Source organism: Lepus europaeus, chromosome 20 (genome assembly GCF_033115175.1).
Source record: "Lepus europaeus isolate LE1 chromosome 20, mLepTim1.pri, whole genome shotgun sequence".
Classification (NCBI taxonomy): Eukaryota; Metazoa; Chordata; class Mammalia; order Lagomorpha; family Leporidae; genus Lepus; species Lepus europaeus.
This window is the reverse complement of record NC_084846.1, coordinates 46,150,262-46,178,147: the sequence shown is the minus strand read 5'-3', so window position 1 is coordinate 46,178,147 and position 27,886 is coordinate 46,150,262. Positions and strand designations below refer to the sequence as shown.

At 36.9% G+C, this 27,886-nt stretch overlaps 1 protein-coding gene and 1 pseudogene across 1 annotated transcript in view; one reads left to right on the top strand and one right to left on the bottom strand.

The window, feature by feature from the left end:
* THSD7A (thrombospondin type 1 domain containing 7A) overlaps nucleotides 1-27,886 on the bottom strand; it is a 449,664-nt gene that overhangs the window by 210,080 nt on the left and 211,698 nt on the right. The gene's annotated exons all lie outside the window — the stretch shown is intronic.
* On the top strand, nucleotides 289-26,941 carry LOC133749953 (ras-related protein Rab-9A-like; annotated as a pseudogene).

The following is a 27,886-nucleotide window of genomic DNA, read 5'->3' as shown; positions in this document are numbered from 1 at the left end:
GACTTTTCCCAATTTTCTCTGAGCCCAAATTTCACTTTTTTCCTTAAATGTGAAATTAAACTTTCTGTAACATTCACTTATCAATTTTCCAAATATTATTAATTCTCTTAGTGAATTTTAATATCTGAATGTACCCTTTCTTTCAGAGAATTCAGCAAATTAGAAGTAATAATTCTTAGGGAAGCAAAATGCATGCACATTAAAAGCATTTTCCCTATAAAGACAGAGGTCTTCTCCCTTGCTTTGATGACTGAACTTCTTTAACTGAGCTGTGGGGGACACTGCCAAATGGTGTCACCTACCAGCTGGAGTGATCATACGCTCCCTATTAAAGCCGAGGGCTACATTGCTGGTCAGCAGCTGTCCGGGAGACTATCAGCATGCAACATATTGGGATGAACAGCTATGGCAATGAGGCCTCCCTGAAAGAGCCTCTACTCAGGTATTCTGTCCTTTCCCACAGCGAATGCTAGCATGCAGCTGCTTCCTTCTCACCCAGGCTGTCCCAAGCCACATGCCACGGTGAAAAATCATGGCACAAATCCAAATCCACCTCAAATGAAAACTCCACACTGCTTCATGAGACAGGGGAAAAACTCCCTGCCAGCCTTCTAAAGTGATGCTGCATGGCATACTTGACTTGGTTATTCTTTGCATCAAAGGCATTCTTTAACACTAAGGAATTTTTGCTGACAAGAGTTCTGTGTTTAAAACTTGAACTAAACAAGGAGAGTAGGGGAATGTAGCCACAGTGATGTTTTAAGTATCAATTGCTTAAAAGAATTACCAAGTGTCAGTTCAAAAATTGATTTAACTGTCACATACTGTTTTTTACGGCAAATGAAACTGAGAAACTAAGTCTAATATATCAATGTTAAGGGATAGAGGTTAAAGGTAAATCACTTTGGGGCAATGATAATGAATTGGAAATTCTCTATATTGACTAGGACATTGGATTTCATTAACATCCACCTGGTCTGGCCAACTTTTCATAGCTTGGAAAACTGAATGTCCAGATGATTACTTTGGCTAGGGGGTTAAGACGCCAGTTGAGAAGCCCAAAGTATGTAGGATCAAGTCTGGTTCCACTTCCAATCCAGCTTCCTGCCAATGCACACTCTGGGAGGCAATAGATGATGGCTTAAATAGTTGGTTTGGTGACCTTGTTGGAAAACTGCATTGGGTTCCTTGCTCCCAGCCTTGCCTATTCCCGGTCATTGTGGGCATTTAGGGACTTGAACCCATGGGTGGTAACTCTGTCTCTCAGATTAAAAAAAAAATGGAACCTAATCATAAATATATTTCATAATTCATAAAAGTGTAATAAAAAGCAATGCCGCCATTCTAAAATAATGCTTCTTTCCTATTTTTCATCACTAATTTTAGGACTTTTCCCTGGTATCCTCTAATCTTTAAATGTTCACTCCACGTGAGTAGACAAACACCCATAACCATGACTTCAACAATATGAAATTTGACAATAAGTTCTCACAAATTCTTATACAGAATATCTTTTCAACTCACCCAGTGATCTTCATCTGCATGTCTATAATCCTGAACCAAGTGTTGTATGTACCATGACAGGACTGGAAAGATAAACTGCCATTTTTTTCAAATCTGAGCTTTAAACATCTTGCCAGAACTGGCTCTCTGACAAATTTATATTCCTCCCATGTATCATCTACTTAAGAATCCATGGTTAGCAGAGCCTGCCACATCCAGTTTGAATTCTTGTGCCTGACATTGTAGGCCCTTCACACCCTATCTTCTCGCTGATAGGGAAATGAGGCATCCTTCTATTTCTTTATACCTCCTGACTCCCTCCCTTCTCTGGCTATCTAAATCTTTCAAAGACCTGCTGAAGTCAATGAAGCTTTCATGAAATACTGAATTTAATAAGGGAAAATACAAAGCATTCAATTCATACACCCATAATTGTGGATACCTATTTTAATACTATTCCATGTGGCAAAAGATGAGCTGATCTCAGGGCACAGATCACTAGCTTTGACAGAGGGGGAACCTGGTTCAGTTCAGGTGAAAGTTAAATGGGGCAGGAGTCTACTTAACATAGTGAATAATTCTGAAATATGCTTGCTGCCCAGTTGCATCAAAAGTGACAGAGTCTCGAGGAACTGCAGCAGGGTCCAGGTGACAGTCGCCAGGACAGTGTGATGTGGCACAGGAAGGAGGCCAAAGGGACTTCAGAGAGAGGTGCTCTGGAGTTTCACAATAATTCTTGCAGAGAAAAGTATACACTCCAGTTTTGAAATATATACTGGTATGTGTGTGTGTGTGTGTGGGGGGTGCCAAACCTTACTTTTTGAATGAAATTCTATACTATCTTTTTTTCTTAATTTTTTTCTTTTTTCTTAAAAAAAAAAAAAAAACAGAGGTAGAAAAGATAAAATTTGGCCTGGATAGAGTGGAAAGACATCACAGCTGTCCCTTGTCACATGATCTTGAACAAGTTACCAACTCTCTCCACAACTCTAAATTAGCAACAGCAAGATTTCCCTTTTCCTAACATTGCTGTGAGCACCATGTGTCACTGATAGTAAAAACTACCTGGAAAAGGCTAATGCCTACAATTTTTTTACATGAAAGTGATGGCATTATGGAAAGCAGAAAGATTTTGATCTGTCAATTAGTCAGAAATTTCTTCTCTGGAAGCCACCTAAATTTTGAATTAACTCAAAACAGTTATCTCCCTTGGCAAAGAAAAGGTATTTGATTATTTACTATCTCCACACCTCTTTAATTCCAACAGGTATAATATTTACTCCCCTATTAGTCATTACACTCTCTCAAAGATTGCAGCCTCATATTATTTTATTTGTTTATTTTGCCTCAGTACTGAGAAAAATATACAACACATTCTTGACTGATAAACTACCTGACGTAAACAACTAAATAGGGAGAAATCATCATCAGTATTGTAGGTGAAGGTAGTAAAGAGTATTTTATTTGAAATAAAACCACAGAAGAGGAATGAAATTGGAAGATATAAAGAATCCTTGAGAAATAGATGGTACTTTAAAGCATCCTACCCAGCACTCAATAACTCTTTAATAAATGCTTAACAGATGCAGTGTGTAGGATGAAGAGCTGGTTTTGGTTAGTTCTTTGTACACCGAGAGGAATGGGAATGCTATATCATTTAACAGAAAATAATTCTATTTGCTATTGCATAATGCCCTCTCAAAGTCTGCAAAAGGTTCAGTGAAGACATTCAGAAATAGGACTTAAAAATCAACATCTTATATTAAATTGCAATAAATAGGAAAAATGAAAAGTCATTACAGCTGTATGGGACTTGCTGCTAGAGTGTTTGTTCAAGTTAATGAAAAAGTACCCTTTGTTGGCTATTTTTCATCTCATCACTTTTTTCACTGTGTTATAATGCATGTACTCTTTAATAGTAGGAATCTCCTGTGTTGAATTACAGAATTACAAAGAAGAGAATGCACAGGGGAGATTAATAAAAAAGGACAGGCCAGATTTCTTGTTTAAATATCTATTTGACATGTATAATACCTGTCATTATATATTGAGGTATAACCTGGACTTTAATAATTACAGATGTAGAAGAATCTTGTGTTTCAATCTCAATTGTACATATATGTCAAATCTAAGAGGATCTGGAAGTACTTTTTCAGTTAAAATACAGTTTTCTTCAAATTCAAGTCTATTTCAAGTGTGAGGAAAGATCTAACTAAATCAACACTTAAACGTACAATTAAACTTTTGATTACTGCTTCAATCTCATTACTTGTTAAGGGTCTATTTAGGTTGCCTATATCTACTTGATTTAATCTTGATAGGTTATATGAATCAAATCCAGGAATTTATCTATTTCTTTGAGGTTTTCCAGGTTATTAGCATATAGTTCTTCACAGCAGTTTCTTATGATCCTTTGTATTTACATGGTGTCAGTTGTAAGATCTTTCTTTTCATCTCTAATTTTATTTGAGTATTTTTTTTTCATTAGTCTGGCTAGAGGTTTATCTATTTTGTTCATCTTCTCAAAAAACCAACTTTTTCTTTTATTGATTTTTTTGTATTTTTTGTTTCAATTTCATTTATTTCTGTTCTGATCCTTATTATTTCTCAGCTCATGCTGATTTGGAGATCTGGTTTGTTCTTGTTTTTCTAAGTCTTCAAGATGCATCATTACATCTTTGAGACATTTCTCTTTTTTTAGTGTAAGTTTGATGCTGTAAAATTCCCTCTTAATACTGCTTTTGCTGTATCCAACAGGATTTGATATGCTGTATTTTCATTTTCATTTACTTCAAGAAAGTTTTTTATTTCTTTTTTAATTTCTTCAATGACTCAGATCACTCAGCATGTTGTTTAATTTCCAAGTATTTATGAGTGTTCTATTGTTCTTCTTGTTATTGATCTCCAGTTTTATTGCTTTATGACCTGAAAAGATACTTGGTATGATTTCAGTCATTTTAAATTTGCTGAGACTTGATTTGTGGTCTAGTATGTGGTCTATCCTACAAATGTTCCATGTACTGCTAAGAAGAATGTGTAATCTGTAGCTGTTGGGTGAATGTCCTGTAAATGTCTGTTAGGTCCATTTGCTAGATAGTATGTTTCAACTCTGATGTATTTTTATTGATTTTTCTGTCTGGATGAATTATCCATTGATGAGAGTAGGGTCTTGAAGTTATCCACTATTACTGCATTGGAATCTCTCTCTCTCTCTCTCTCTCTGTAGGTCTAATAGTATTTGCTGTATATATCTGGATGACCTTCTGTTGGTACATAGATTTATCATTGTTAGGTCTTCTTGATGAATATAAACTCTTAATGTCTCTATCTCTTTTTATAGTTTTTGATTTCAAGTCTGTATTATCTGATATCAGGATAGTTATGGTCTTCACTTTTGGTTTCCATTAGCCTGGTATATCTTTTCCCAACATTTCACTTTTAGTCTATATGTATCTATTTGTGAAGTGAGTTTCCTGTAGGCAGCCTACAGTGGGGTCTTGTTTTTTTCTTTTTTTAAATCCATTCAGCCAACCTAAGTCTTTTGGTTGGTGAATTCAATCCATTTACATTCAAGGTTAGTATCCATAGCTAAGAACTAATTGTTGATTGAATAATGATTCTACCTGCTCTGTGAGTGAATCTGGTGGTGACATGTTTCATATTTACTTCTTAATCCAGGATGCCCTTCAGAATTTCTTGTAAGGCTTGTCTGATGGTAGTGAATCCTTTGTTTTTGCTTATTTAGAAAATACTTTATTTCTCATTGACTTTTAAAAGCCAGCTTTGCTGGATATAATATTCTTGGTTGGAAGGTTTTTTAAGACCTTGAATATATTGTCCCACTCTCTTCTGGCCAACAGGGTTTCTGCCAAAAAGTGAGATGTTAATCTGACTGATTTTCCATTGTATTTAATTTTTCTCTTAAAAAGATTCTCTCCTTGTCTTTAACTTTTGACAATCTGATGATCATATGCCTTGGAGACAATCTTTTTTGGTTGAGTCTTCTTGAGGCTCTTTGAGCTTCTTGTACCTGGATGTTCATGTGTCTTTCAAGCCCTGGGAAATTCTCACTATTATTTCATTTAGCAGATTCTCAATGTCTTTTACATTTTCTTCTCCTTCAGAAATGCCTATAATATGAATATTGTTCATTTAATTTTACCCCATACTTTGCATAGATTTTCTTCATTCTTTTTAATTCTTTATTATTGTCTGATTGGGCTATTTCAAAACTCTTGTCCTTGATGTCAGAAATTATTTCCTCCACTTGGTCCATTCTGCTATTAAAGCTCTCAATCATATTTTTTTAATCTCACTGAAGATTTCATCCAAAAATTTCGAATTGATTCTTCTTAATGAGTTCTACCTCCTTAGTAATACTTTCATTCATGTCACTAATTGGTTTCATTTCTTTATCTATATTCTCTTGCGCTGAGTTTCCTGATGATAATTATTTTAAATTCTTTATCTGTCATTTTATAGATTCCCTTCAGCTCAGGATCTAATTTGGAGGATTATTATGTTCTTTTGGAGGCATAATGCTACCTTTCTTCTTCATGTCTCCTATGTCCCTATGTTGATGCTGGCCTATGTAGTATACTTGCCACTTCTTTATGAAGTAGTTTTTATTGGAAAACAGTTTATGCTGTAGTTGGAATGCAGTGTGTTACTTGGCTTGTTACTTTGGTTTTGGTTCTAAGTGAGCCCAGGGTTGTAGTCACTATTGATTTATTTTGTCCTAAACAATGCTAGCTGTATCTACAAGTGACACAGTGGACTAGTCTGTTACTGTTCACAGGGACAAGAAGTGTGGCTTTGATGAATAAGGGTTTCCTTGGTGTGTATTTTTGGCCCACAGAGAATTTGATGTCAATCTCCCTGGTGAATGTGACAGTCAGGGTCTTGTTCTTCATGCTGAGGGAGACAAGAGTGGCTGGCCCTTGTCCTACTGGCAAGCCTATGTGATGCCAGGGCTTGTGGCATCAATTGCTGTGGCTCCAGGGCTGTATGATACAGATGGACCCTTTCTCAGGTCCTGCTAGGAGAGTTCAACTAGCGCTGTGGCTTATATACCAACATTTCTAGTCCTAGAACTACAGGATGTAAAGTGAACCCTGTTCTAGTCCTACAGCGTGACTTCAATTTACACAGATTTTACTGCAGAGGATGTGAGTCCAGAGATGTGGAATGTAGGTATGCCAGTGTCTAGCCTGTGTTCACTGGGTAGTTTCCAGTGGCACCGAGGAATTTAGAATGAATTGTTAACAGTTCTGGTTTTGCAGGATATACTGGGGTCATTATACAGATCTCCCATGGTGGGAGGGGATTTTTTTTTTTTTTAATGGGATGCTTCTGGTATTATCCCCCAGCAGCTTAGGCAAATCCCCAGCTCATACAGAGTGCCTGAGTGTAGCTCTGGGGCTAATGCCCCAAAACTCCCACAGTTGCAGGATGCAAGGGCTCTGTGCTTTGCTCCACATGTTGGCCTGACTCTGACGACAATGCTGGAATAGAACCAGGCATGTAGCACGTGGCTTTCCACTGCAGAGTATGGCGCTTGTGCAGGGGTGGGGAAGGGGAGGAAAAGGAAGCAATGCAGTTTCCACTCCTAGTCCAGCAGTTGTTCAGATCCTGGTCAGGTCTCCAGGCTGAAGTAAAGGTCAATGGGTGACTGTGGAGTTCCCTCTCAGCTAACACTGTGAGAGGTGGGGTGTGCAACAATCCCTTGCTACCTTAAGGTGGTAAGAAGGTGGCTCACAGCCTGCAACTGGATGCGCTGAGCAGCAGGCCACATAGGTACCTCTGTCTTCTCTTATCCAACTGAGACCTCGTTTTTCTTTTTCTTTTTCTTTTCTTTTTTTTTTTTTGTTCTTCTGCGAAAATTTCCATCAGTCCCTGCAAATATATTCCTTCCTTTGTTCTTTTCATATCCCAAAGAGAGTAGCGTTACTGTGGTTACACCCTATTCAGCCATCTTGGTTCCTCTGGGTCCTACATTTTAACAATACTACTGATCCACCAAGATTGCAAATTTAGTTTCTATTCTGATCAGCAGTATGGGTCAAATTTTTTCATCTCCCTAATCCAAACCAGATATTAATTTTTATATTTAAATTTTAAAAGTCAAAGGGTGATAAGTAGTCCACTCTTTTTTCTCTGATTATTAGCAAGGATGAAAATCTTTTTTTTGAAAAAACTTTGCCTTTGGTATTTCCTCTTTATTTTCACAAGGGTCCAGGAGCAGGACAGTTTCACCATTTTATCTTTGGGAAAAATCAGGTCTCTATACCACAATATAGCGTGTGGGACTTTACTCACAATATTTTATAATCAGAAAGAAACAGATAAGCTGGAATCTCCGGTAACATCTTGGTGTTAGATATGGGAAACAGAGCCAATGATAACTCAGGGGACTCACACTACATCGAGGATTCTATATGGCCCACAACCTTGAGCACATGGCTTCATGTAAGACAAAATATGTATCTTGATTTTCCTATCATAAGGCAAGAGACATAACTTGGGTGGAATTCCCCAGATTGTAGAGAAAACATAGATAGAATTTGGCTGTTTTGTTCTCATCCATTTAACCAAGTAAAATAAGTAAACTGGCAACCTTGAATGAATTCTAGAACACTACAAAGCATTTTTAGCTCCTTCTAACTTTCAGGCCAATATCTCTGAACTTGACTGCTATAATTCAGTAAAACCTATAGTCACAGAATAACCCAAGTCGGGTTCTTTGGTTTTTGTACAAAAGCATACCTGTTCTCTGCTTCTGAACTGTACCTCCTCTTGATCTCTCACCCCCTAAAGCCCAGCAATGGCTGTACTAACTCCAATTTCTTTCTCCTGCCACCTGACTACTTACTTATTCATGAAAAGGGGAGTAAGGCTGGTGAGGACAGAAGTTATGCCTGGTCACAAAAACATGGTCTTCCTTTTCCCAAAGTCAACAGGATACAACCATTCTAAGTGTCTTTCCTGTCAGCAAGGGTGGACAACCATGAGTCCTAGAATAGCACCACACTCTCTCCTTTGATCCTGGAAAGGACAGCAATTTGACCTTAATGGACTGGATGATATGTTGGCAAGGATTTCCTACGGTATCCACCATATTTCTGCCAGCACCACCCTGTAGGGACTTACTAAATGCTTTATTCAAAGATATCCTATTGCTTCTGAATAGACCAAAACAAGCACATGTAGCCATCCTAATATCAGAAAAAATAGACAAGACAAAAACTATTAAAAGAGATGAAGAAGGGCACTATGTAATTATTAAGGGATCAATTCAACAGGAAGATGTGATGATAATAAATGTATACACACCCAATTACAGGGCACCTACCTATTTAAAACAAATTTTAATCACTCTAAAGGGAGACAGACTCCAATACAGTACTAATGGGGGATTTCAAAACCACACTTTTATGGAAAGATTGACTCAAGAGAAAATCAACAAAGAAAAAACAAAGCTAATCGACGCTACTGATCAAATACACTTAAGTGATATCTACAGCTCAAGAATACTTTCTTTTCATTAGTGCATGGAACTTTCTCTAGGATAGACCATGTACTAGGGTATTAAGAAGGTCTCATAAAAATATTGAAAACAAGGCACACATGACCACAGTGAAATGAAGCCAGGAATTAAGAACTTAAGAATCTCTAGAAAATACACAAATGGAAACTGAACAACACACTCCTGAATGTACAGTGGGTCACAGAATAAGTCAAAAGGGAAATAAAAAAATCAAGGAAACAAATGAAGATGACAACACATCAAAACTTATGGACTACAGGAAAGCAGTGCTAAGAAGGAAGTTTATAGCAATTAGTGCTTACATCAAGAAGTTGGAAAATCATTGAATAAATGACCTATCAATGCATCTTGGGGGCCTAGACAAACCAAAATCAAAACTAATGTAAAGAAAGAAATAATTAAAATAAGGGAACAAAATCAAAACAAACAAAAAAGATATGAAAGGCTAGTGAAACTTAGAGCTATCTTTGAAAAAATAAACAAAAATGATACACCACTGGCCCAAATAACAAACAAACAAACAAAAACAAGAAAGAGAAAAAGAGGGAGAATACTCAAAACAATGAAGTCAGGGATGAAAAACACATGTAACAATGAATACCACAGAAATATAAAAAGAATCATCAGGAATAACACAAACAGCTATATGCCAACATATTGGGAAGTCTGGAAAAAATGGATAGATTCCTGGATACACACAATTTGCCAAAATTGAGTCATGAAGACACAGAAAACCTAAAAAGAGTGATAACCAATATAGTGATTTAATTAGTAATAAGGACCCTCCCAAAAAAGAAGAGCCCAGGACTCAATCGCATCACTGCTGAATTCTACCAAACTTTTAAAGAACTAATTCCAATTCTTCTTAAACTATTCAACACAACTGAAAGGGAGGGAATCTTTCCAAACTCCTTCTTTTAGGTCAGCATCACCTTAATTCCGAAACTAAAAAAGATACAAGAAAGAGAATTATAGACTAATATCCCTGATGAACATGCAAAAATCCTCAACAAAATACCAGCTAATCAAATCCAACATCACATCAGAAAGATCATTAACCCTGACCAAGTGGGATTTATCCATGGTATGCAAGGATTGTTTTACATATGCAAATCAGTGAATGTGATACATCACATTAATAAATTGAAGAATAAAAACCAGGTGATTTATGTCAATACATGGAAATAAAGCATTTGATAAAATACAACATATTTTCATGATAAAAACTTTAAGCAATTTGGATATAGAAGAAACATTTCTCAACACAATCAAGGCAATATATGGTAAATCCACTGCCAGCAGAATATTGAATGGGGCAAAGCTGGAAGCATTTCCCCTACACCAGGAACCAGACAAGGATACCCACTTTCACAATTGCTATTCAATAGTGTTCTGTAAGTTTTAGCCAGAGCCATTAGGCAACAAATTAAAGAGATACAAATTGGAAAGGAGGAAGTCCAATTATCCCTGTTTTCAGATGACATGATCCTATATACAGGGGATCCAAAAGACTCTACTAAGAGACTATTGAAACTCGTAAGAGTTTGGTAAAGTGGAAAGATATAAAATTAACCCATAAAAATCAATAGCATTTGCCATGGCTGAGAAAGAACTTGTAAGAACAGTCCCATTCACAATAGCTATGAAAAGCTTAGATACCTTGGAAACAATTTAACCAAGGATGTGAAAGATCTCTAAAAGAAATTTATAAAACATTAAAGAAAGAAAAAGAAGACGACATAAGCAATAAAAAATCTTCCATGCTCATGGATTGGGAGAATTCACTCATCAAAATGTCCATATTACCCAAAGAAGTTTACACATTCAATGTTATCCCAATCAATATACCAAAGACATTTTTCTTGGATCTAGAAAAAAGGATGCTAAAATTCAAGAGACCCAGAATAGCTAAAATAGTCTTAAACAACAAAAAGCAAAGCCAGAGGCATCACAATGCCAGATGTGAAGACTTACTACACATCAGTTATAATCAAAACAGCATGATAGAGGCACAAAAATAGACATATAGACCAATGGAAAAGAATGAAGATCCCAGAAATTAACCCACACATCTGCAACCAACTATTAATTGAAAAATGAGATGAAAGCAATCCCTGAGGAAATGATAGTCTCTTTAACAAATGGTGCTGGGAAAAATGGATCTATGCATGCAGAAGTATGATACAAGACATTACACCTAATATAAAAATCAACTTTAAATAGATCAAGGATCTAAATCTATAACCTGATACCATGAAAGTACTAGAGCAAAACATCAGTGAAACTCTGCAAGGTATTAGCATAGGCAAGGACTTCTTGGAAAATATTCCAGATGTACATGGCAATTAAGACAAAAACAGACAAATGGGGGCCGGCGCTGTGGCTCACTAGGCTAATCCTCCACCTTGCGGCGCCGGCACACCAGGTTCTAGTCCCAGTTGGGGCACCGGATTCTGTCCCGGTTGCCCCTCTTCCAGGCCAGCTCTCTGCTATGGCCAGGGAGTGCAGTGGAGGATGGCCCAAGTGCTTGGGCCCTGCACCCCATGGGAGACCAGGAGAAGCACCTGGCTCCTGCCATCAGATCAGCGTGGTGCGCCGGCCACAGCGCGCCAGCCGCGGCGGCCATTGGAGGGTGAACCAATTGCAAAGGAAGACCTTTCTCTCTGTCTCTCACTGTCTACTCTGCCTGACAAAAAAATTTAAAAAATTTAAAAAAAACAGACAAATGGGGTTACATCAAGCTAAGAAGCTTCTGCACTGCAAAGGAAACCCTCAACAAAGTGATGACGCCACCGACAGAATGGGAGAGAATATTTGCAAATTGTGCAACTAACTGAGGATTAATATTCAGGATCTATAAAGAGCTCATATAACTGAACAGCAAAACAAGTAATCCAGCGAAGTTATGGGTAAAGGACATGAACATGCCATTTTCTAAAGACAAAATGCAAATAGCCAACAGACAGATGAAAACATGATTAAGATCACTATCTATCAGGGAACTCCAAATCAAAACCACCAGGAGGTATTACCTTACCCCAGTTAGAATGACTATCATTCAAAAATAAATGCTGTGGGGCTGGCACTGTGGCCCAGCACATTAAAGCCCTAGTCTTCAGCACTGGCATCCCATAGGGGCACCAATTTGAGTCCTGGCTGCTCTCTCTCTGCTCTGTCCTGGGAAAGCAGTAGAAGATAGCCCATGTCCTTGGATTCCTGCACCCATGTGGGTGACCCTGAGGAGGCTCCTGGCTTCAGAAAGCATAGCTCCTGCAGTTGTAGCCATCTGGTGATTGAACTAGTGGATGGAAGACCTCTCTTACTCTCTCTGCCTCTCTGTAACTCTGCCTTATAAATAAATAAATAAATAAATCTTTTTAAAAAATAAATGCCTATGAGGAGGTGGGAAATAAGGTACCAAATAGACTGTTGGTGGCACTGCAAAGCAGTGCAACCATTATGGAAGACAGTATGGAGATTCCTCAAAGATCTGAAAATAGACCTACCATATGACCCAGTCATCCCACTCCTGGGAATTTACCCAAATAAAATCATCATATGAAAGAGTTATTTGTAATGCCTTGTTTATTACAGCTCAATTCACAATAGCTAAGATATGGAATCAATGCAAATGTACATCAACTGATGACTGGATAAGGAAAGTGTATTATATACACTACGTAATACTACTCAGCCATAAAGAAGAATGAAGTCCTATTTTTTTTGCAACAAAATGGATGCAATTGGAAACCATTATGCTTACTGAAATTAGTCAGTCTGAAAAAGACAAATACCAGATGTTTTCTCTGATAAGTAGCAGATGATATAGAATATTAAAAAATATATAGGAATGAAATGGCTATTTGGGGTATGATTGTCATTTTTATCAATTGTTTATATGCCTGTGTAACTGTGGTTTTCCACTTTTTGTTGAATATTATGATTAGTTGTGAATTAAGCATGTGAATACAGAGTGGATTAAAATTATGGCTTTGCAAAAATTGATGAAGGGAGGGGGAACTGAAAGGGAGCAAGGGAGCAGGGAAATCATGGTTGTCTTACTGGAATTGTATCTATGGAATCCATAAAATCTGTTTTCTTTATATTAATAAAAATGTTTTTTAAAAAAGAATTTTCAGTTAAGGCACTGGCTGGGCAGTAATTGATGAAATCATCAAGTTTTATCTGAACCTGAATCAAATATATGGTGCTCTTTTCCCCAGAGTCAAAAGACATAGTTCAGAGGAATGAAGATAGGATGCAGAATCCTACCTGAAGGCCCACTTGAAAACCAAAAGGAAAGACAAGACATAACAAGAAAAGAAAGGAAATCACTGGTTGCTATACTCATGACTCTGCATATCCTGCTTTGGAAATTAAGGCTTGCAAATGATGGATGCATCCACTGGGAGACAGTATCTCTAGTGATTCAGGGGCTGAGGTGGCCCACAGCTTACTTGTGGTTCTTTATACCACTATAGCAATTGACAAGCAAAGGGGGGCTTTACTCAGTTGGCTGTGATGATTGGTCTTTCAGTGCCACCAGATAGAGTTGCTGCTCCACAGTGGGATGTTTCCTAGCACTGCTTCATCTACTGTTATAAACACAAGACTAAAGCTTAAAACAACAGAGCACTGATGATTCAGGTCTCTCCTACTGGAGATAAAGAAAAGAAAGAGCTGATGCCCTGAAAACTAAAGGAAAAGTGAATATACAATGAAAGAATTAAATCCTATTACATTGGCCTTGTAACCAATGACAGAAACTAGGACAGTGCAAGATTTATGTTTGCTTATATTAATTCTATTAATTTTTATTCCCTATTTTCTGTATTTTATAAAGTGTGTTAGTGGTGGATAATATAATGTATCTTTATATAAACTTTGGATTATCATCAAGGTAGAGGAGAAATAAACATCACCAAGAGCTGGAATGCAGTAACTAATGACACTTTGGGGGGATGGTGACGCATTTTCCTTTGCAAAGGAATAGTATAATTTCAGCAGCATGTTGTTGAGACTCATATATGAATTACTGAGTTGAACTACGTACTATAAATATTGAATGTCCAAAGGAAGAGACCAAGCTGGCCAATACCATGCACTATCTTATTCTGCTCCACTCCAATTTTCTTGGATGTTGAATAGGGAGTGATTAGCAGAGGCACAAAGCCTTTGTCAGAGCTCTCCCCTTGTAGAACTGAGCAGTTCTCTCAGATTTATTTATTTTTTTTGGGGGGGGTGGCTTCCCTTGCTCTTTCAGGAATTCATGCTAATGTCAATAATAAACTCTCTGGATAATAAACTTATTGTTGTGAACTGTACTGCTTGCTGCCAAGAAAACTGACCAGTGCACTAGTTTTCTAATAAATTCATTTATGTTTGTAATTACCATTTTGGCCAAATTCCACACTTAATATTTTGATAGTCGGGTACTCATTTTCTATTATCTATAAGTTGTTTCCAATTTTATAGCTTGATCCCCTCTGTAGAACAAGAGTGCATGCTTTTGACTATCTTTCAGCTGCCAGTTTCCAACTGTAATTTGCAGTTATAGTAAATGTAGTTGACTGAAATAAGTGGAACAACATGGATTTAGCCCAGATTTATCTGGTCTCACACTGTATTGTAGCTACCACATTATATAATTTTGAACTCTGTTATCTCCTCTATTATCTTAATTATTTTAATGAAGAAATCCACCCAGATATTAGACAATATTTATTTATATTTATATTTATATTTATATTTATATTTATATTTATATTTCCTTCTACTTCCCTCCATAATTTGACATTTAAAAATATATCACTAGTGTTCATTTTTGTTCTGTGTACTGAAGGATTGTAAATTAGTTTTAAGAACAATTTTCTGTCACTGAATTCTTATGTTACCAATGTCACAGTAATATTTATTGAATAAATTTTCCTCTATCCACTGGTTTGTGATGCTTTCTTTGTAAGGTACTAAAATTTAAACAGATATCTTCTAATCCTTTAAGTTTCATTTGTAACTTTCAACATTATTAAAGATCTCTGTGTTTTTAACATATTTGCAATTCCAATTTTTCATCAAGCTATCATAGTTGTTAATTTTTTTGCTTTGAAGAGGAAGATGTATGATCACAAAGTGCACAGAATTCAGTTCAGAACAACGTTCTGATTTCATCTTGTTCCTCCCTCTAAGCTGAACTTACGACAATGTCAAGTGAACACGTTTGAACACCAGTAACAGATTAAGGCACATGTTCCCTAACAGTACGATCTGATAGTTTGATCCAAGGCTATCTAGAGAGGCAGAAGTAACTTCTACAACCATTGCTTCAACCAGTTTAAGAATGATGTAAGATTTAAGAAGTACAGACAAATTAGAAGTTCAGCATTTAGCTAGTTTTTCCTCACATATTAAAAGGAGTCAGAATCTGGTTCCGAGAAGCGCTGATTAGATTGCTGATTTTCTCTTACGCATTTAAATGCCAGGAAGTTCCTCACTTCTGAGTTCTTGGAACCCTTCCATCTGACTTCCTTGGGCTCTTTCGTTATCACTTTGCCTAGTCCTCCATTAGCTCTCTCCAGTATCTTGTTTCACAATAATCCACAGATAGCTGAGATGTCTAATCATTGTGTTGCATTAACTACATCCTTGAAAGACTATACATAGTAGTAGTGTTTTTCCTTTTTCTTCTCAGATACAAATAGGGAAAAATATTGAATAAAAAGAACAGAAGTCTGTGATTTTATTCTGTAACAACTATTTAAATATTTTTACTTTTTAAGCATAATGACCATCCTATTCTTCAAAGAAATTTTTTTAAATGCTGAGTAATAACATAAGCAATATAGGCTTTGAAATAGGACAGTGATGATATCCTAATGCTTTGCAAAATAATTGTAAGTTGTTTAACCAGATATATTACTTTCTGTGAGCCAAAACTTAACTATACCCAAAAGAAACATGCATGTTACTTGTTCCATAGCACTTAGGCACACCTTGAATTGTTTAATAAAACTATGGTATAAACTTGTGTCCTCGATATGCATTAAAGCTGATGGAAGATATAAATATGTAAAACACACATAAATGAAATACAAGTGAGCACATTTTAAATACAAATCTGATTTTTTCTAGTTGTTCATGTACATAAATCTTTTATTTTCAACTATTATAGTAATCTTTCAAAGGTGATTTTAAAATTTGTATCATATATGCCATCCCCTCCTCTTCATAATTCCATGTTTGCATGTTTATATTTATCATTGATTAATTAAGCATTATTATTGTAAGCCAGCCCAATATCCAATTGGAAAGTACACAGATTATATAACTACATTATATGAATGCTAACAGAGTGTGAAATAGGTAAATACATTTCCAATATTCTGAATGCTAGCAAATAACACAAACACTTCACACCATTTAGCATCCAATTTACACAGATTATCAACAATCACCAAGTCCTTTGTTGTTACATTGGATTTACCTTTTGGTTAGCTGTTAATGTCTAGTATAATTAGGAGGTGAACTAGAATAAAGGGAAATTAGCCACAATGTTTTGATTAAATGCTTAACTTAGTCTTAAGTAATAGGCTATTTAAGAGATCTGGAGTTAATTGAAAACTGCCATTATCAATAGTCTGTTCAATTAGAGAAGAAGAACATGTATTATTGTATTCAAAGACCAATAGGTCTCATTTCCAGATCTGTGGTCCAGTGGAAATTAATGGAGCACAAAACATAAACCATTAATGTGTTGCTCTTCCTTAAACAGCATTCAATTTGCATAGATTCTGTAACATGGTCAATGTTATAAAGTCTCTTATCTTTATAACAGAGTAGTGTAAGTCTGAAACATAGTAAATTTCTCAACTATTTGTAAGCTTCTGGATATAAAAAAGGACTAAAATACTATATTACTATTAAATATCTTGATTTTATGTTTTTCTTATTTATTATTCATTTAAAAATAATCATTTCAGCAAGCCTAAATGCATCCTCCTGGGGGGAGAATATTACTGATTGCTGTCACTGTTAAAATTGCTTTGTTCACCCAAGTAAAATTATGATGGAAGTGAAATTAACATAAGCATTGTAAAAGAAGAGATAAATTATTGTTGTTGCTGTCAATGCCTGATAACTCAATGGGTTCCATTAAACATTTTTGGAATTTAAAGAAAATTTTTAATGTGGATGAACAGAAGTTAAATATACAAAAATTAATAGTTTTATTTTAACAGTAAGCACCTAAGCCTTGAAATATTTTTTAAAACTTGTATTTCTATTAGCAAGGAAATAAAAGCAGGAAATGTGTATAAAAATGTGTATAAAAATGTATTATTTAAAATTATAACAGTGATTATAAAAGCAGAAGAGAAAGAAAATGATAGTATCAATAGAATTTTATAATCACATCAGGTGTAAAGTATTTCAGTTATAATGACAACACAGGTATTTTTAGAGCAACATTGAGGACCTCAATGTTAGCCAGAGAATCATAACAATAAGTCCATAAAGAGCAACAATTGACATAAATGATATAACATATATAATACAAAATCACTACAGAAAAACACACATGGTATTGGACAGGACAAGACAAATAGATAAGTAATATATCACTCAGAATCCAAAATTAGCTTTTAAAAATCTGAGAAATTGGCCGGCGCCGTGGCTCACTAGGCTAATCCTCTGCCTTGCGGCGCCGGCACACCGGGTTCTAGTCCCGGTCGGGGCACCGATCCTGTCCCGGTTGCCCCTCTTCCAGGCCAGCTCTCTGCTGTGGCCAGGGAGTGCAGTGGAGAATGGCCCAAGTCCTTGGGACGTGCACCCCATGGGAGACCAGGAGAAGCACCTGGCTCCTGCCATCAGATCAGCGCGGTGTGCCGGCCGCAGCGCACCAGCCGCGGCGGCCATTGGAGGGTGAACCCACGGCAAAAGGAAGACCTTTCTCTCTGTCTCTCTCTCACTGTCCACTCTGCCTGTCCAAAAAAAAAAAAAATCTGAGAAATTGATATGCCACATGAATGGGGAAGATGTGGCCTATGTAAAATGGTATCTGTGTCATCAGACATTCAAAGGAAAAGAAAAGGAAAAATGATTAGACATGCACAAAATCAAGTCCACACAGATTAAAGGCTTCAATTTATAACTAAAATAGCATAATATGGAAACAAGGAAATCTAAGAGACTAAATATATACTTATGCCTCTGAAATCCACCTTAGCTTCAACTGAAAATGCAGAAGTTGTAATGGAGAGAAAAGATAACTGGCATTTTCAATTTTTAAGCTTGTATTGTCAATATATTTGATAAAACTTTAATGCATATTTTAAGATTTAATTACTACAAAAGAACATTTACTGTAACTGATAAGTTCACAAACAGAACAGGAAAATGACAGAACTTTAGTTCATTAAGCTTACACAGATGTTTAAAATAGGAAACTCAAGGTTCCTTATAAAAATGAGTAAATGCCCAGATTGAGTACTTAAAGATATGAAAATTCAAGGAAGAATGTGGTATCATTTGACATACATGACACCAGCAACAGTTAAAAGCCTTCTACAAAGGAAGAGAAAATGGGTACACATAAGCATTGCTAATGGAGATGTCAGGTGCTACCACTTTTTGGGGAAGGGTGTAGAAATATCTTTGAAAATTAAGTTTGACCCAGAAGTCTCATGCTTGGGAAAAATGCCCTATAGAAATAAAAAGGCCAATTCACAAGGACATCTATATGAGGACATTTTTTGCAGGCTGTTCATGGTGGACATAAACCAGAAATAAAGTTAATGCCTATCAAAAAAGAAATTTAAAATTTCAGAATATCCTAAAGCTATATTGCTTAAGCTGAATGGGTTTCCAGAGGATTTTTTTGGAGAAAAATAATGTGCCATAAAAGTATATGCAATATGAACCATTTTTTAAAAAAAGCAAAATAAGTTAGCTGCATGTTTGTGCATGTGTATATTATCTGTATGGTAGACGGTTATAAATACAGCTTGTTAACATACTCAGTAGGGGAACTGGAATGTGATGTGTTACTATGATAGAAGAAAAGTAAAACAATAAATTTAGCATATATCCTACAATCCAACTTACAGACAATTATATGATTTGACACATCATGTAATGGGAAGCCATAAAAATATTAATGGTGGTTATTTATGGACAGCTGTATTCTATATGACTTTTGCTTTTTCTTTGTATTTTAAAACATAAAATGTCAGTTTAAAGATAATAACTCATAACATTATACAATCAGAAAATAAGTATTTCGATTGTGTAAAAAGAGGAAGTAAACTCAACACTTTAAGGACATAAAGACAGAATTATCATCATGAAATGAGGGGGAAAAAGCATTTGGGGAGTGAAACAGAAAAGGGAAATCTCTGCCTCTCTACCTTTCAAACAATAATTTTTATCAAAAATTAGTTGTGCAAATGATTAACAACTTTTTTTCTACTTTATATCTTTCTTCATATAAAGGGTACTTAAGAAAGTTTGTAGAGAAATGGAATTAAAGGATAAGATTATTTATGCTTTTTTAACTGTTATTTTTAGAAAGATTTATTTATTTACTTGAGAGGCAAGGTTAGAGAGAGAGAAAGGGAGGGAGGGAGGGAGAGAGAGGGAGAGAGAGAGAGAGAGAGAGAGAGAGAGAGAGAGAGAGAGAGAAGTCTTCCATCTGCTGGTTCACTCCCCAAATGGTCACAATGGCTGGAGTGGGGCTATTCCAATCCCAGGAGCTTCTTCCAGGTCTTTTCATGGGTGCAGGGGCCCAAGAACTTGGGTCTTCCCCTGCTGCCTTCCCAGGCAATCAGCAGGAATCTAGATGGGAAGTAGAGCAGCAGGGATTCCAACTGCATCCATATAGGATGCTGGTGCAGCAGGCGCTAGCCCCTATGTTTTTCTTAATGATTATTAATTTTATCATTTTAATTATATATATGGATATGTTATAATTTAAAGAAATTTATATAATGAAGACAAATTTCATGTATTTTATGTATAAGGATTTCAGAGCATTATGATACTTCTATCCTACCTTCTTTCCCTCCCTCCCTCCTCCTTCCTTTCTTATTTTTAATTTGTACAATGGCATACTTTCAATTTAGTTTAAGTCACGAACTTAAACCCTCTACTACATAAAGAGTTCAATAAACATTATGTAGAAACACCACTGTTCTGCAAGGCTTTAGACAAGGGCTATAAACAATTTTATTTTTGTGCAAAATTCTTTTGAAATGGAGATGACTTTTTCATAACGCATGATTTCCATGAACTTTTTGCAGTTAAATTAAGTTGGCTTCAGTATTTTTAATGCTTTTTAAAAGTCTGAAATATTTTTATCTATATTGCCTTTTAAAATATTTGTGGAAAAAATTCAAAATTCTTTTAATCAAAAGGTATACATGGAGGTTATGATTTTAGATTAATTTAATTTACATATAGAAATACCATTGTGCATTTGTACACTAATAAAATAATAACTACAATGCCCAAAAGGAGATTAGAAACAAAGACATAATTGAAATTCCATGTTTAAAAATTGGCATTGCCAACATGGTCATTTCAAACAGAGATGACCAGTGCAAAATAATGGACAAAGTTCCCAGGGCCATCTTCACTGTGTGTTACTGACAACAGCCAAGTGCCAAACATCTCCTCAAAGTCCTCTCAAAGATCAGGGACTGGGAACAGGAATTCAGAAACACCCTCAAGTAGTTGAGACATTCTTCAGTCTAGCTGGCAAAATTCTGCCCATGAATGGCATGAAGTGTGATCTTATTATCAAAGGCACCTTCATCCAGTACAACTGAGGTACTTCATTCAGCCCCACAATGAGAGCTCTAGAGCTCTGTCACTCCATCTGTACTTTTCCACTAGCCACTCTCAGTGAAGATCCCTGGCAGGCAATGAATGAGAGCTCGCTTTAAACCATTTAGCTCTGTGCACAGCAACAATACAAGATAAGGGTTCCCACACCCAGTTCTTTCCCAGCTTCCCTCATGCCTCTGGCTCTCAGACTGTTAAGTGCTTAATGAAAATAGGAGGCAAAACGAAGCTTTGGAAAAAAACAGCAGACTCTTAACCAGGAAACCGCACGTTGCATTAGGAAAGGCCTTCTTTTCCAATTGCTTTGGTTGCTCCAATGCAAGGAGTTTCAGAAATCAAATTTGCAATTCTAAAGCTAAAAGGACACAGCAGGGTGGACATATATCATTCATGACCATTCCAGTGCTTCCTGGTCAGATTTACAGTCATCCAAATTAACGTTGTCAGACACGACCCCTGAAGTGTTTCACTCAGCACTGCATTATCCAAATCATGACAAAATCAAACTAGCTTCACTTCAACTCTTCCAATTCTTTCTTTTATCTCCTTCTACTCTCTCATACCATTCGAAGGTATTTTTATATACTTTATATGATTCTTATGACATCCCTTTAATAACAATTTCTTCACAATTGCTAAAGCAGCCTCCATTTTCATATTTTTATTTTTATGTTATAGTTTGGTTGATCTTTCTTTCCTTTCTCAGACTCATTTCTTACATTACTTAGAAAACTCCACATTATTTGGGATTACGTGGCAGAATGTGTCTTTATGGAAAGGTTTCTATAGACACAAATCTCTGGCACTTTAATAAAAACCTAAACAGGATGCCAGTACTGTGGCATAGAGGGTAAAGCCACTGCCTGCAGTGCCAGCAACCCATATGGGCACTAGTTTTATTCCTGGTTGTTCCATGTCAGATTCAGCTCTCTGCTGTGGCCTGGGAATACAGTGGAAGATGGCCCAAGCCCTTGGGCCTCTGCACCTGCATGGGAGATCCAAAGGAAGCTCCTGGCTCCTGGCTTCAGATTGGTCCAGCTCTGGCTGTTGCAGCCATTTGGGGAGTGAACCAGTAGACAGAAGACCTTTCTCTTTCTGCCTCTCCTTCACTCTCTGTGTAACTCTGACTTTCAAATAAATAAATAAATAAATCTTTAAAAAAAAAACAACCTAAACTAGGTCTCTTTATATCTAGCTTTATTTTGAACAGAATAACTTACAAGTAAGGGGAAAAATTAATTAAAGATTAAATCATTAAGAAATTCTAAGTAGGCCAGTACTGCAGCTCACTAGGCTAATCCTCTGCCTGCGGCACTGGCACCCCGGGTTCTAGTCCCAGTTGGGGCGCCTGTTCTGTCCCGGTTGCTCCTCTTCCAGTCCAGCTCTCTGCTGTGGCCCAGGAAGGCAGTGGAGGATGGCCCAAGTGCTTGGGCCCTATACCCGCATAGGAGACCAGGAGGAAGCACCTGGCTCCTGGCTTCTGATTGGCACAGTGCACCGGCTATAGCAGCCATTGGGGGGGTGAACCAATGGAAGGAAGACCTTTCTCTGTCTCTCTCTCACTAACTCTGCCTGTCAAAAATAAAAAAAATAAAAATAAATAAATAAAAAGAAATTCTAAGTGAATAAATGGCTTATATGGTTTACTAAAGGTAAACATCTTACCACTGGTCTTCTCCTAGGAAATTCAAGGTAAAATGGTTTAAAAGGGGTGGTTATTTTAATCTGTGAAATCACACATACATTACATTTCCATTGATTCTTCTCCCTAAGGTATATAACTCTGCTATTTTGAAAGAGATATAAAGAGCCTAAGAGGGTAAGAGATACATTCTTTTCTTTCCTACTTTTGCTTTCAATGCTCTTAAAGCTATCCACATCACTATTAATAAAAATTAACATTTTGCCCTGCCATTCTCATTTTACATAGCAACTTTACATGCACATGTTTTGCATCTTCACAATAATCCTGACAAATATGCAATGCAATAATGTTATCCTCATTTCACAATTAAGTGGGAGAGTTCTGACTTAAATCCAGGCCATCTGAGTCTCATGCTGGCGTTCTACCTATTACATCAATTGCATAAATCTATTCCTCCAGAGTCCAATATGACATAGTTTCCAAGCTCGTGCTGTGTGTTGGGGGTGGGGTAGACCTCAACTTCTCAGACAACCTCAAAGAACTACTTTCAAAAGGACCACTAGGGACTCACTTATCTTAGCTTCTCTTTCCTTTAACCTAACTAAATATCTAAGATTGTTCCACTCATTACAGCTTCCTAATAGAAGAATGTAGAGCTATATGTTATCATGAATAGACTGAATAATTTTGTTGTGTTACATGACCAGTAACAATACCAGGGTGGGAGTGTATGCTCCATAGGCCACATAAGGCCTGTGGAATCATGTGGTGTGGTCTTACCAAAGCACCTGCAGGTGAGACTCACAATTCAAAAATTCTACAGGAGGCTTTTAGTATGCCCTGCAAAGATGTTATAAATATCCAAAAGGCCCTTGGCAGAAAGAAAGGCACCCTACTTCTGTAAGAGGAACAAAATGAATGTCAGGTTAAAATTTCTGATTGAGAGTCCCCCAAATGACAAAGCATGGGGGTGCTGCTTGGAAATGCTTTAAATACATATTCTTAACTAGAAAAGAGAATAAAAACAGAGTTCAAAAAGTTCAAAATATACCCATCTATGGAGGCTCAAATAAAAAGTAATTCATGATTTTGTTCCCATTCCGACTTTACCCTACAGTGTTTGATGCCTACCTAAAATATCGTGAGCTTCAAAGAATATCTAAATTAGTTGGAAAGTATCAAAGTCAATGTTGTTAAACTTAATCTTTGAAGGACAAAGATTAAACACATAATAGATATTTATTAAATATTTATTGGATCAAAACAAACAATCCACTTAAGAGATGGGCCAAGGACCTCAAGAGACACCTTTCCAAAGAGGAAATCCAAATGGCCAACAGACACATGAAAAAATGTTCAAGATCACTAGCAATCAGGGAAATGCAAATCAAAACCACAATGAGGTTTCACCTCACCCCGGTTAGAAATGGCTTACATTCAGAAATCTACCAACAATAGATGCTGGAGAGGATGTGGGGAAAAAGGGACATTAACCCACTGTTGGTGGGAATGCAAATTGGTTAAGCCACTGTGGAAGTCAGTCTGGAGATTCCTCAGAAACGTGAATATAACCCTACCATACAACCCAGCCATCCCACTCCTTGGAATTTACCCAAAGGAAATCAAATTGGCAAACAAAAAAGCTTTCTGCACATTAATGTTTATTGCAGCTCAATTCACAATAGCTAAGACCTGGAACCAACCCAAATGCCCATCAACAGTAGACTGGATAAAGAAATTATGGGACATGTACTCTATAGAATACTATACAGCAGTAAGAAACAATGAAACCCAGTCATTTGCAACAAGAGGGAGGAATCTGGAAAACATTATGCTGAGTGAATTAAGCCAGTCCCAAAGGGGCAAATATCCTATGTTCTCCCTGATCGGCAACAACTGAGCGCCAAAGGGGAAACCTGTTGAAGTGAAATGGACACTATGAGAAACAGTGACTTGATCAGCTCTTGTCCTGACTGTTGATGTACAATGTAATACTTTATCCATTTTAGTTTTTTTTTTGTTATAGTACTATTGGTTGAACTCTGTAATTAACACATAATTATTCTTAGGTGTTCAAATTTTCACTGAAAAGTAATCCCTGTTAAATATAAGAGTGGGAAAAAGAGAGGGAGGAGATGTACAATTTGGGACATGCTCAATCGGACTTGCCCCAAATGGTGGAGTTAGAAACGTGCCAGGGGATTCCAATACAATCCCAATAAGGTGGCTTGTACCAATGCCATCTCACTAGTCCAAGTGATCAATTTCAGTTCACAATTGATCACGATGATAGGTCTAAGAGTCAAAGGGATCACACAAACAAGACCAGTGTCTGCTAATACTAACTGACAGAATAAAAAAGGGAGCGAAGGATCCAACATGGGAAGGGGGAGACACAGCAGACTCATAGAATGGCAGATGTCCTAAATAGCACTCTGGCCTCAGAATCAGCCCTTAAGGCACTCGGATCTGGCTGAAGAGCCCATGAGAGTATTGTAGGCATGGAAAGCCAAGACACTCTGGGGAAAAAAAAAAAGAAGACGACCTAAATGAAAGATCTCAGCGAGTGAGATCCCAGTGGAAAGAACGGGGCCATCAAAGAAGGAGGTACCTTTCTCTGAAGGGAGGAGAAAACTTCCACTTTTACTATGATCCTGTCGGAATAAGATCAAAGTTAGTGAATTCAAAAGGCTTCCACAGCCTTGGCAACTCATGACTAGAGCCTAGGGAGATTACTGATGCCATAAACAAGAGTGTCAAATTGTTAAGTCAGCAACAGGAGTCACTGTGTACTTACTTCTCATGTGGGATCTGTCATTAATGGGTTGTCCAATATGAAGTAATGCTATAACTAGTACTGAAACTGTATTTTACACTTTGTGTTTCTGTGTGGGTGCAAACTGATGAAATCTTTACTTAATATATACTAAATCGATCTTCTGTAAATAAAGATAATTGCAAATGAATCTTGATGTGAATGGAATGGGAGAAGGAGATGGGGAGGTGGGAGTGGGAGGGAAATTATGGGGGGGAAGCCATTGTAATCCATAAACTGTACTTTGGAAATTTATATTTACTAAATAAAAAAAAAGGATGGGAAAAAAAAAGATTTGAAATCTGAAAGGGTTAAATTATTAACAATAATGGAACAGAAAAAAACATAGGTAAGTGACAATACTATATCACAGCGTATATATTCAGTTCAGAAAGAGTGACACTTATTTTAAGTAGAAACTAAAATATACTCTAGTGGAAACAATCAGTTTCTAGGAAAGAATAGATTTGAGCATAACTTTCATCTCCTCCCTGTCTGAGGGAAATTCTCAAAGAGCTCCGTGTTTACCTATGTTTGTGACTGTGTCAGAGAAGTGGGGAAGACTCAAGATCCAGGAAGTCACTTGTGAAAGGAAAGTGAAATAAGTCAGGTGACTGTGAGTTTAGAGTCACTCACTCACAGTCTCAGTGTGGAGCTAAGACTCCTCTGCTTCATTAGAAGATTAAGCACAGTTTTTACAAAGATTAAAGAAAATTTTACTAAGAACCTCTTGCAAAGAAGATTTCCATTCTGTTCTTTTTTTTTTAAATTCAAGAATGTTACCAAAATCCCCGTGCAAGATTTTATAAGACAATGACATTAAAAACATTATTGAATCTTATGAAGAATGGGATGGGAGAGGAAGTGGGAGTTGGGAGGGTGGTTATGGGGGAAAAAAATTTGTTGGGTGAATTAATAGAACCACCTTTGAAGGGAAAAGACATGAGATTTCTCAGCCCATCAGCCAACTCCATCCTTTTCCTATTCAGGTTGGAACTAGGGTAAGGTAAAGAAGTGGAATTAAGCAAAGTTTAAGATGACACCATCTCTGGAGTTGGGAGGAGTTCTCTTATGAACAGATATGTAACTAATAAGTTTGATGCCCAACTCTTCCATACAATAGGTGTGGAATTTTTAAATAAAGATTTGGAGGTAGATGGACATTTGGTTACCATGCAGATTTGGGACACAACTAGCCAAGAGTGATTCCGAAGCCTGAGGATGGCATTTTACAGGGGTTCTGACTTAACTGCTTACTTTCAGTGTCGATGATTCACAAAGCTTCCAGAACTTGAGTAACTGGAAGAAAAAAATTCCTATATTATGCAGATGTGAAAGAGCCTGAAAGCTTTCCTTTTGTGATTTTGGGCAACAAGATAGACATAAGTGAATGACAGAAGAAGCCCAAGCCTGGTGCAGGGATAACGGCAACTATCCCTACTTTGAAACAAGTGCAAAAGATAACTACCAATGTCCAGCAGCCTTTGAGGAAGCAGTTCAAAGAGTTCTTGCTATGGCAGATAGGTCAGATCACTTGATTCAGACAGACACAGTCAATCTTCACGGAATGCCCAAGCCTAGCTCATCTTGCTATTGACCTTAAAGAGATTGTTGGTGCATTCTATTCAACCCACTCATACATGTACTCAACATAAACACGGGAGTGGATAAGAGAATTAGCCTGTGCAGCAGTGAGTCATCTAAAGAGATTAAACTAATAGACATTGTTGTTGTTGTTTCATTAGTTGGTGGGAGAAGGGACACATCCACTCTAGAGGAATCATTTTACTATGTAATGGCGCCTTGCATTTATAAATTGTAATAGTTGTTGAATGTTTAAATATGTAACTTAGAGCTAATAAATGAGGTGATCAAGACTTTAACTATAATTTAAAAACTTGACTATTGTAGAAGTTACACTTGGATTGTTCTTTCCCTGGAAAATGGAGAATGAATTTTTATGTGCATGTATTTTTACGTAATTAGCATTCTTGGTTCAGGGAAAACATTTCCTAAAGCACTAATATTGAATATTAAAGATTAAAATTTAATGCATTTGCAAGCAAAAAAAAAAGATGACACCATCTCTGTCACTATTTCAAATAAGTAAATATTTTTAAAAGTAAATAAAGGTTCAGCAGATGCTGCATCCCATATTAGAGCCCCAGTTCCGCTCCCATCTACTCCACTTCCAATTTGCCCTCTGCTGATGCACCTTTGAAAGCAGTGGATGATGGTCCCTGCCAGCCATGTGAGAGGGCCAGATGGAGTTGCAAGACTCCTGGCTTCTGCCTTGTCCAGTCCCAGCAATTGGGACAATTTGAACCAGTAGGTGGAAGATCTATTCTCTTTCCCTTGCTCTCTGTCACTCTGCCTTTCAAATAAATAATTTTTTATGTTGTTGTTAAAAAAAAAGGCACCAGCACAAGCCTAGGGAGAAATGTCTCCTTAAATTCTGTGTCCCGTGAGACTCTCTTGCATTTGTTCTGTTCCCACCCTCAACAATCCACATTGCCTGCCAGTCCTTGGTTACAAGGCCTTC